At 43.3% G+C, this 10,817-nt stretch overlaps 1 long non-coding RNA gene across 3 annotated transcripts; it reads left to right on the forward strand.

Annotated features, from left to right (window-relative positions):
- The first annotated feature begins 7,196 nt into the window (after positions 1-7,196).
- Positions 7,197-8,501, forward strand: LOC133733754 (uncharacterized). Of its 3 annotated transcripts, none has more exons than XR_009857877.1 (4): positions 7,197-7,307; positions 7,471-7,574; positions 7,786-7,847; positions 8,271-8,501. It is a non-coding gene; the product is annotated as an uncharacterized LOC133733754 (long non-coding RNA). The 3 variants fall into 3 exon arrangements; XR_009857876.1 differs by having other exon boundaries at positions 7,200-7,307; positions 7,443-7,574; XR_009857875.1 differs by lacking the exon at positions 7,197-7,307 and having other exon boundaries at positions 7,315-7,574.
- Positions 8,502-10,817: the final 2,316 nt, after the last annotated feature.

A 10,817-nucleotide genomic window follows, 5' to 3' on the forward strand; every position in this document is an offset into this window, starting at 1 on the left:
AATTTCAAACCAATAGGTTCTTGCCGTCTAAAAGTTGTGGCAAAATGTCTATTATGCCCTCAGTTCTTTTTTTTAAAAAAATAAATCTATTCCTTTCTCTGAGGGCATAATAGACATTTCGCCGCAACTTTTAGACGGCAAGGACCTATTAGTCTGAAATTTTGAAGTACAGGGACTAAACGTGTGAAATTAGAAGGCCAGGGACTGAAGTGTTTTACGGTCAAAAGCTCAAGGACTAAACAGTATTTAGTCCTTTATATATCATACACTCCAAAGGGCAACCTCTATCAATTCAAATAAAATGGAAAAACCGACCGTTGGATGAGATTATTATAATAATTTATCAGTGTGGTAAAAAATTTAGCTAATTTCACCATATTTTCGAATCCGATCGAATTGGTCAACCGTAGTCATGACATATAGTAATATATATGCACATATTCTATATAGAAGTATGAGAACGTCTAATTTCACCATAAGCCAAATTACAACAAATTCACACTCACACAAAGAGACACACGCACACACACATATAATGATGATGTGGCACACTGAAGATTTCCAAATATATGTGCTGGGCCTTCTAGACATAAACTTGTAAAAGATGTTGCAGATTCCAGTCCAAGCTGAACTGCCTTCACTTAAATTGCCATAACTCCTTCTAGAAAAGTTGGATTCACAAACCGTAAAATTCTTCAGAAACTAGACACATGGGGATTTCCGTGCATATAGGGTACAACTCCTAATTCTATCCGAGAAGTTCCTAGTAATTCAGCAAAGTTCGGTTCTAGACATGAACTTGTAAACGATGTTGCAGATTCCCGTCCAAGCAGAATTGCCTTCACTTAAACTGCCATAACTCCTTCTAGAAAAGTCGGAATCGCAAACCGTAAAATTCCTCAGAAACTAGACACATGGGGCTTTCCGTGCATATAGGGTATAGCTCTTAATTCCATCCGAAAAGTTCCCAGTAATTCAGTGTAGTTGGGTGTTCTGCACAACAATTTCTGTGTTGCAGATTCTCGTTCAAGCTGAACTGCCTTCACTTAAATTGCCATAACTCCTTCTAGAAAAGTCTGAATTGCAAACCGTAAACTTCTTCAGAAGCTAGACACATGGGGCTTTCCGTGAATATAGGGTAGAGTTCCTAATTCCATCTGAGCAGTTCCCAGTAATTCAGCGAAGTTAGGTGTTCTGCACAACAGTTTCTGTGTTATTTATATAATATTTTTTGTTTGTGGGCTTTTACGAGCCTGGCCTAACGGGCTTTTACGGGCCGGGCCTAACGAGCTTTTGGCGGGCCTGGCCTATGGGCCGGGCCGGGTTTCAAACCCCTAAACCAAGCCTGGCCCTCTATCCACCGGGCCGGGTAGGGTCAAGCCGGGGTTTAAATATGCTAATCCTTACCTGCCCGAAAAGCCCGATCCGCTAGGGCCTAAAGGGCCGGGTCGGGCCGACCTTCCGAATAGGGCCGAAATGGGCCTTATTTTGTTTAACAAAAAAAGAAAATACATTTTTTTTTCTTCTCAAAATGTGGCTCAATGGTTATATAAGTAATACAAGACTCTTTGTTTTTTATTGATCATATTTAATATATATATATATATATATATATATATATATATTTATAGTAATTAACTTATAACATTTATTAATATTAGTTAAGGTGGGGAGGTCTCCATTTGCTGCAACATATATTGTGCTCGTCCGGCGGCGCCTCGACGTTTGGTTGGCCTCCGGCCTCCCCACCGTCATGGGGTTGCTGCCGGACGGGAGATCAATATCTAACACCCATGGGTTTTTGTCGGAGGGGTCGTGATTCCGGTTTGGTCAGTTTCGATCCGGCTGGGCTCGTGATGGAGGATCAGATCGTGCTGTTACCGGTCGGTAACCGGTGCTTGCGATGGGTCTCTTGGATCGCCGGCGCCGCCTGGAGTTTCAATCGACGGTGGTGTGGGGCTGTGAGAACCCAGAACGAGGACGAGGTTGTTCCATGATGATGCAGATCGACGGCATGGCTCGGGAAGACGATGGTCAGCGGCGTGGATCGCGTCTACTGGGGTCGGCGGTATGGATCGGCTGGAACACTGTCGGAAGGTGACGGACGACGAGGGAATGGAAGAAGATGGTGGATTGGGCCAGAATCAGGCTGCTGGGCCTGGAGCATGCCTCATTGGTGGACTACCCCTGTTGGGCCGCGAACTGTTGGGCTAGGGTTTTGCCCTAGTCCATTGCTATTTGGGCTAGGGTTTAGGCCCTTGGCCCAACCCTATGTTTTTAGCTTTTTTGTCTAATTACACTAAGTTCCCTTGTATTTGGAACCTAACAACCCTATGTGGTTGGGGCCTATATTCTATGTCTCCATTTTATCCATAGTTTATTGGCTCACTTTAAATCAGTGAGCGGTTAGTTCGAATATAGGTGGTCTATTTCTATGTATCACAGTAGTTTTGCTACAACTTCTTGATCTGTCTAGTTGAAGGCAGCAGAAGGATATGTAATGGCCATCTTGGCATGCGTCAATGAAATCCACATTCCCTTCAAAAAAAAAATATTAGTTAAGGTGGTTATATTCAATTAACTATCTCTCTAAATCTCTCAATATTAATTGTTGTGTAACAAAGAAAATAGAAACTAAAGAAAACAAAGCTTAAGAAATCAATTATAAAGAAAGAGATAAATTGCATATTATAGAAAAGGAAAATGAAAGATCCCAAAATATTATACAAAAAGCCTATACCAAATGATGTGGCATGTACCACATCATGATCTTAATCCTAATCATCTCCAGCATCTCTTCCTATTAAATTCTTTCTAATCTAAAATAAAAATCAACAATATGAATAAAAAAGACGACGATAACTCATAAACCCGAAATCCATTTCGAAACCCTAAAATCCTCACCCCAATAAGCCATGGCGTATGTAGATCACCCATTCTCGATTACCGATGTAGACATAATGATGGAGACCTCCTACACCGTCAACAACAAGCCTCCAATCAAGGAGATCAGTTTTGCAAGTAGACTGAGATAAATTTTTCATGGTGAGCTGCCAACGGGGTCTCTCAAGGAACTACGAAGTTTGAAAATAGAATGCTGCTCCTCATTGGAAGGGATTTTTGCTTTTGAAGATGATGAGGAGATGTTCAACTTCCAAAGTCTGACATAATTGACTCTCTTAACACTACCAAGCCAGATATATCTCTAACGGGTCGGAATGGCTACTAGAAGACATAAGCCCAGAACAATCTTACCATGCTTACAAAGAGAGAACCAGATGTTCCTCATATCCGGGTGGAATTCCGGGAAACAGTGTGATATTGTCTTTTCTCTCTGTTTCTCTCAAACCTTTTAATTGAAAACCTCATTATCTGTTATTCAAATATGCATATATAGTCTAATGGCACGTGAAAAGTTCACAACACTAGAAAAAATAACTTAAAATTTACTGATGACATTGCAGATATGGAGGGAGGAGATGAAACAGGTTTATCTTGGCAAGGCTATTATCCCCAGAGAAGTTGACAGAAGGTCCCAACGGATGTGCAACTTGATATCATACCGGAGTAGTAATTGTAGAGGTAAAATTCTTATCATTTGGATATTGTGTTTTCTATTTGCAAGTTGTGCAGACTTGAAATGAATTGTACTCTTCACTTCTTATAGGTCAGAAATTTTTTGCTCATGCCTATGTTATCATCGGATAGCCCATGCAAGCTGAGAATTGGCTTGCCAAAAGGCAAAGTCTAAGAATGAGATGGGGATATGTGTATGCTGCTGCATATCAAGACTGTCTCGGATAGATCGTCAAGAGAAAATGCCTCCCCTAGTCGTCAAGATAAATAAAAAAATTTAGGCTAATTCATATCGTTCGTGAGTATTACCATTTGTTCTATTAAATTAGGGTGTCATTTGGGAACCAATTCTCTTATTGTATCGCATTTTTTAGCTAATAGCTTATTAGATAGTTCATAAACTTTCATAGGATAGTTTTCTACTTGTTTTTCCCTCTGTATCTTGTGCCTTGCTTTTATTTTAATTTTGTCTTGTTGTCTTGCTTTTATGATTGCAGATTGTGTCCATTTAGCATCTTGGGAGAGGTTGCACCTCTACTTCTCTGTCGAGTGAAACTATGCCCAAAGTATCCTATAATATTTTTGAATCCCTATGAGATTCAACTTTTGTTAATCTTCTGGAAACTTTCTTGAATATGATTTCTTTTTGTAGCTATAAGATTCGACTTTGAGTTTCACCTTTTCCATGTTGGTATAAAAATATGGACGTTAAATTGCAGCTCCTGATGTTGCTGGTGGAAGTAACCATCCTAAGGCCTTGCTCCTTGAGATGGAAATGAGGTCAAACCTGAAACAGAATCACCGATTTGCTGCCAGTGGTGGGCATAATAGTCAAGGGATTATGGATATGGACTGGACATGGGTTTTGGGTATAGATAGTTACTCAGATGTTAGTGCCAATTGTATGTCAAATACAGTGATAGTCTCTTGCCCAAATGTAGAAATTCAATGAATGCTGATGTGTTTAATGTTGCTTCTTTCATATTAGATGCATGGGGACTAGTGCAAGTAGTGGTTTGTTGCCATTGACCATGTACATTATTGGGTTCCTTTTGCACTTTCTTTCTTGATTTTGGAAGCTATGCAACTTTCAATGTGTTAACGTTAGTGATCCGAGGGATCCCTAGTTAGCTTTAGAGAGAGAGAGAGAGAGTGACACAAGCGAAGTATAGTGGTTCACCTCCCGCCTTAGCGGGAGACTACGTCCACTTGAAAGCTTAACTAGTGTGTGTCGAGCCTTGCGGCCTAACAAGATTACAAAGTGTGTTGTAATGGGATGGATGTTTAAGTGGGAGGAGGCATTCCTTTTATAGGTGAAGGAGTGCTCTTCCTTTACATTTTCTTAGATGTGGGACAAGAACCCACTATTCTAGTATAGAAATGCATATTGTGGAGGCAACTTGGCAAGGCCGGAAAGGTGGCTTCCCGGCGACGGATTTGCGACTTTCGGATACCGTAGCGTAGCTTGAACATAGGGCTACAAGATGCAAGTAGTGGTTGGGCCTCACCATGGCTTGTGGGTGTCCCAAAGAGGGTGTTAATTATGCTTGGTGAGATAGCAAACTAGTCATGCTAGTAGGTATCTACAAGTCCCCGAAGTCCCCAAGTAAGAGGAGCTTATTGGTTGGGGAGTTATACACATGATGTCACCAAGCATAAGTAACCGGGCGGTACGGAGCCCCTACAAGTCCCCGAACTCCGTAAGCAAGAAGGGACTCGTTAACCTGCACAACAAAGACAAAAAACAGGCATACGTAGAATGCTCGTTGCATTGGGCAACAAATGTGAGTTGTATGGATATGCGTTGGCATATATGAACGTATGGGGTGCGTGATACATGTTGATGCATATACGCGAATGGTGCCGAGTACGATCGATTATGACGTACAAACTCGAGAACGCGTATGGTCGTGTGAGCGTATGGATTGCATATGATAAATGTAAGTTGCATGAGCGGTGCGAAGGTAAGCGTTTGTAATTCGTGAATGATGAATACGTGAACGCTTGTGTCTGTTTGGTTTTCGGTCGTATTAATGGAACGCAAAAAGAATTTGATTTGTCGCGGTCGGTAAACGACAAATGGTAGAAAAATTCAATGTTCCATTAACGTGTGGTGTCTCGAGTAGACATGAGCGTAAAGCTCGAGGATTGCCGGGAAGGCATGAGCGGAAAGCTCGTGAGCGGGAAACTCGGGGTTGCCGGGAAGGCATGAGCGGGGAGCTCGTGGGTTGCCGGGAAGGCATGAGCGGGAAGCTCAAGGGTTGCCGGGAAGGCATGAGCGGGAAGCTCAAGGGTTGCCGGGAAGGCATGAGCGGAAGCTCGGGGTGCCGCGAAGGCATGAGCGGTAAGCTCGTGAGCGGAAGCTCGGGGTGCCGGGAAGGCATGAGCGGGAAGCTCGGGGTGCCGGGAAGGCATGAGCGGGAAGCTCGGGGTGCCGGGAAGGCATGAGCGGAAAGCTCGTGGGTTGCCGGGAAGGCATGAGCGGGAAGCTCCAGGGTTGCCGGGAAGGCATGAGCGGGAAGCTCAAGGGTTGCCGGGAAGGCATGAGCGGGAAGCTCAAGGGTTGCCGGGAAGGCATGAGCGGAAGCTCGGGGTGCCGCGAAGGCATGAGCGGTAAGCTCGTGAGCGGGAAGCTCGGGGTGCCAGGAAGGCATGAGCGGGAAGCTCGGGGTGCCGGGAAGGCATGAGCGGAAGCTCGGGGTGCCGCGAAGGCATAAGCGGTAAGCTCGTGAGCGGAAGCTCGTGGTTCCGGGAAGGCATGAGCGGTAAGCTCGGGGTGCCGCGAAGGCATGAGCGGTAAGCTCGTGAGCGGGAAGCTCGGGGTGCCAGGAAGGCATGAGCGGGAAGCTCGGGGTGCCGGGAAGGCATGAGCGGAAGCTCGGGGTGCCGCGAAGGCATGAGCGGTAAGCTCGTGAGCGGAAGCTCGTGGTTCCGGGAAGGCATGAGCGGTAAGCTCGGGGTGCCGCGAAGGCATGAGCGGTAAGCTCGGGGTGCCGCGAAGGCATGAGCGGTAAGCTCGTGAGCGGAAGCTCGTGGTGCCGAGAATGCATGAGCGGGAAGCTCAAGGGTTACCGGGAAGGCATGAGCGGGAAGCTCGTGGGTTGCCGGGAAGGCATGAGCGGGAAGCTCAAGGGTTGCCGGGAAGGCATGAGCGGGAAGCTCAAGGGTTGCCGGGAAGGCATGAGCGGAAGCTCGAGGTGCCGGGAAGGCATGAGCGGAAGCTCGGGGTGCCGCGAAGGCATGAGCGGTAAGCTTGTGAGCGGAAGCTCGTGGTGCCGGGAAGGCATGAGCGGGAAGCTCGGGGTGTTACGTCCCGTATCTTAAAGTACCAGTTTACTAGTTATTTGCCCGGTAAACGGCAATTACTTCCACTTTTACTGTCGTTTCGGTACTTTTAGTGGCCCTAAAAGTTGACTTTTAGTTCGGGTCAAAATTTGAGAAATTTTTTTTCATGAAAATTGTAGAGGACGTTAAACCGAACGCGTGCATATGTGGTACGTATAAATTGGAGTTTGTATGCCAAAGTTATGAGTATTTTTGTGTGAGGGGTATTTTGGTCATTTCATCACACCTTAATTATAAGGGGCTGATCAACCCCATTTCCAGCCATTCTCCCCATCCTTCACGACAGAAACCAGAAAGAAAAAAGAGAGAGAGAGAGAGAGAGAGAGAAAGAAAGAAAGAAAGAGATCTTCCGGTGCGGATTCCGGCAATTTCCGGCGGCAAAAATGGTATCAATCTCTTCCTTACCTCATGGGTTTTCTTTTGAGTATAATATTGCATAGATTTATTGGAGGATTTTTGAGATTGAAATCCGGCCACTATTCACAAATTGGGGTTTACTGTTTTCTTAATTGTTGAGGTAGTTCTTGTTGTTTTCTGGCTTGGTGGTAGTTGAAAGAAGTGTTAAGGATGTTGAGATGAAGCCGCTGTCAAAATTTGGTGACCATCGGAGGAGTTGGCCGACGAGTGAACAGTGCCGCCGAGTGAACAGTGCGGTGGGTGAACAGTGACTTAATATATGTTTTTAGCTAGTTTGATCACATAAATGATGAAGAGTTTTTATTTGTGATTTTGGTGAAATTTGGAAGGAATCCAATGAGAATTGAAGGCTTTGGACATAGAGGAGTGGATCTAAATTCAATTCCTATTTATCGTAAATTTAATTTCCATCCAATATTCATTCGTTTGCGGATTTTAATTTCTCAGGGTGACGTATCAAATTACTACTGGGTGAAGGAGCTCTTATGCGTGGTTGCCTAAATAGTACTGTGAGTGGTAGTCGAGGTTATTAGTTCTCCTCCTCGCACAATCTATGTGTGAGTGGCAGTCGAGGGTAGGTAGAGCCTGAGAGGCTCCATTCCCGTATGGTGAACTCTCTTCCCCGTATCCTTTTATTGTTGTTCTTGACTGGCGGGGCTAGTCCGATTTCCGTTTAACCAGCGGGGCTGGTCCTATTTCTTGAGCATCGGAATTTATATTCTTCTTCATGGTTATTTGTGACTAGCCCCATTTCTTGAGAGGAGCTTCTCGTGGCTTGTTTTCATAATTTTTGCATGCATCGAAAGTTTTTTTTAATGAAATAATTGTGGGAAAGTATACACTCTTCTGTTTTTTACAATTAATTATTTTTGTCCACTCACACTAACGTTTTTATGTACTTTCCCCTGGGCCCTTCGGTTTCAAATGCCCAGTTTGCAGGCTAGATTAGTTGAGGTCGGGCGTACATGGAGTCGAGGCATAGCCAACAGCATTGCTTCCGCGTACTCATTCTATTTCTGTTTTATGTGATACCTAATAGATTAATATTGCTCTGATAAGCTGTGGGATTAATATTGTTTTTGGGTTGAGACTGTTATTTGAGAAATTGAAGTTGTGATTTGGGGAGCAGGTGGCTCCAGGAGTATAAGGTTGGTTTGTTTGAAGTACTTTGTGTCTTTCAACAGGTTTTGGGTAGTCCATTTTAGGGGAAGTTCTGCCAAATTTTTTGGTAGAATTTCTTCTAAGGTGGGCCCCGCAGGGCCACTTCGGATTTCAGGGGGAAATTCGGGGCGGGTCCTGTCAGTTGGTATCAGAGCATTAGGTTGTTAGATTCTGTAGACTTGTTTCTGTCCTGTTACCGTATATGCTTGATGTTACTCAGTACCTCCCGAGTGATGGCCCGACTGCAGCGGTTCCCCATCATATACTCTTCGGTGCTGAAGTATTCATCAAGTGTGTACGGTACATGTCTAATTGGTTCTTTCTTTAGATGTTATGCCTCTTGTACGCCGACCTCCTAGAAATGTCGTTATGTAGCGGAGTGTTCATATGTTTTGCACATTTCCCTGATGATGGTAGAGTAAGACTACTCTACAGATTCGAGTTGTGCTGTGAAATATGATTCGAGGAAATGTTGTGGGTATTTCTTCCTCAATGCCAACAAGTTTGTTGGGGCATGGTTTGAGGTGCGAGACCGGAATTTGATTTTGTGCTTGATTGTTTGAGATGAGTGTCCATTGTTTTGGGCTGTCTCTGAGTATTATAATTGATTCAGAATCTGGATTGTTGTTGGAATTGGAATTAGTAATAATGATGGTTATGACTTTGAATCGAGTTTGGGGAATGTGTTACTTGACACGATCGACCCTGTAAGTGGCATGTGGAATATTACGGGAATTCGATGGAGATTCTTTGTGAATCTCATTGTTGGAAATCATTTATAGAGAATCTAGATTGAAATGTATCCCAACTGGACACCTTATGTCGGCGTTATGTACGCATCACCCTTTGGTAGACAACAGGGAAAATTGAAGAAATATTCTGGGTTGTTATGGCTAGATGCTGTGTTTTCAAGTGGCTATGGTCACTGATGTTGATAAGTGGGAAGTGATAACAGTAAATGAGAATTGTAAGTAGGATGAGATTTTTAGAAATTGTCATTTTGAGTCGTACCCTAACCAGGGTGTAAGGGTATAGTTTTGCTCGGAATAAAAGAATTGATTTCAGATACCACAACTTATAGTTTTGTCTTTCTGAGTCTTAGATGATAACGAGTAGGGAGATTAACAAGAGTGGGCTTTTGCAGTTTATATGTACTTGAAGTTCGAGAATCGGAAGAATGCTTAAGGTTTTATAATAGAGTTGCGACTTTGGTCGGTAAATAATTTGGAGAGTTGGAATCAACTCTTCGTATATGATATTATGCAAATGGGTGTCCTTGGTTATCCGCTTTTGAGTGAAACAGTTACACATAAGATTGGGGAATAGCGGTAATGGCTTTGTTGGGTGTCCATAGAAGTTCGAACGGAATTACTAGGTGATACGGAATCTGATTCGAGTTTTGAATCACGTAGCCTTGAAGGTTGAATTGTGATAGGCTCTTGGTGGAAGTTTTGCCTGACGGATGGGTTGTGATATGATGTTAGTGGTTGGTGGAATAATTTTAAGGAAATAAGTTTTCAGTTGGCTCCGGAAATATTTTAAGTCAAGGCTTGACCAGGACTCTTGTTATTTTGGGTGGAAGGTATTGTAGCCTGTTTTTAAGTGACGTACTTCAGTGATCATTACTTTGAGGAAATTGGATCATTATTGTGGTGGGACCACGTTCGGATCCGGATATTGTTTGGTGTGATACAAAATGTTGGACGGGTGTCCTTTGATTTATGTTAAGGATTGTCCAGGAAAGATCTTGTGAATTGTGCTAGCTACCTCGGGGAATTGGTTATTGCTTGAATTGAATACATGTAATGGATTTTCTTTGAAGGAATTGAGCGAGTTTTGCCACCCTGGTGGCCCTCAATTGGAAATGTATCGGAAGTTGTTGGTACGAACAAAATCCGGTCACCACTTGTCTAACGGTATGACGACTTGAACAGGAAGTAGGAGTTGAGTTGGAATTAATTGATTGGGTTTATGTTCTATCAAGGTTTTAATAGATATTTAAGTACTAATTGTTGAGACACTATGGTTGAGTTATGTTATTGGATAAATTCTTAGTGAGGGGATTTGGAAAAGTTTTTGGTACAATTTTGGTTAGCACAGGAAAGTTATAGGGATCCTTGTTGTAGCTGAAATCTTATAAGTTAAGTGTCGATCGCGGAGCGGATTTGCGGCTATTTTATCCTCTTTTCGGTAAGGACAATCGTCGCTTATTAGTATTGGCCTTAAGTTAAATAAGAAGTGTTGGCTATATTCTAGTACTTGCAAGTTCAACGTTGTTTGACATGACTGATTTCAAGTGTTGAATTTCTTTTCTAGTT

This window comes from Rosa rugosa, chromosome 2, assembly GCF_958449725.1.
Source record: "Rosa rugosa chromosome 2, drRosRugo1.1, whole genome shotgun sequence".
Lineage (NCBI taxonomy): Eukaryota > Viridiplantae > Streptophyta > Magnoliopsida > Rosales > Rosaceae > Rosa > Rosa rugosa.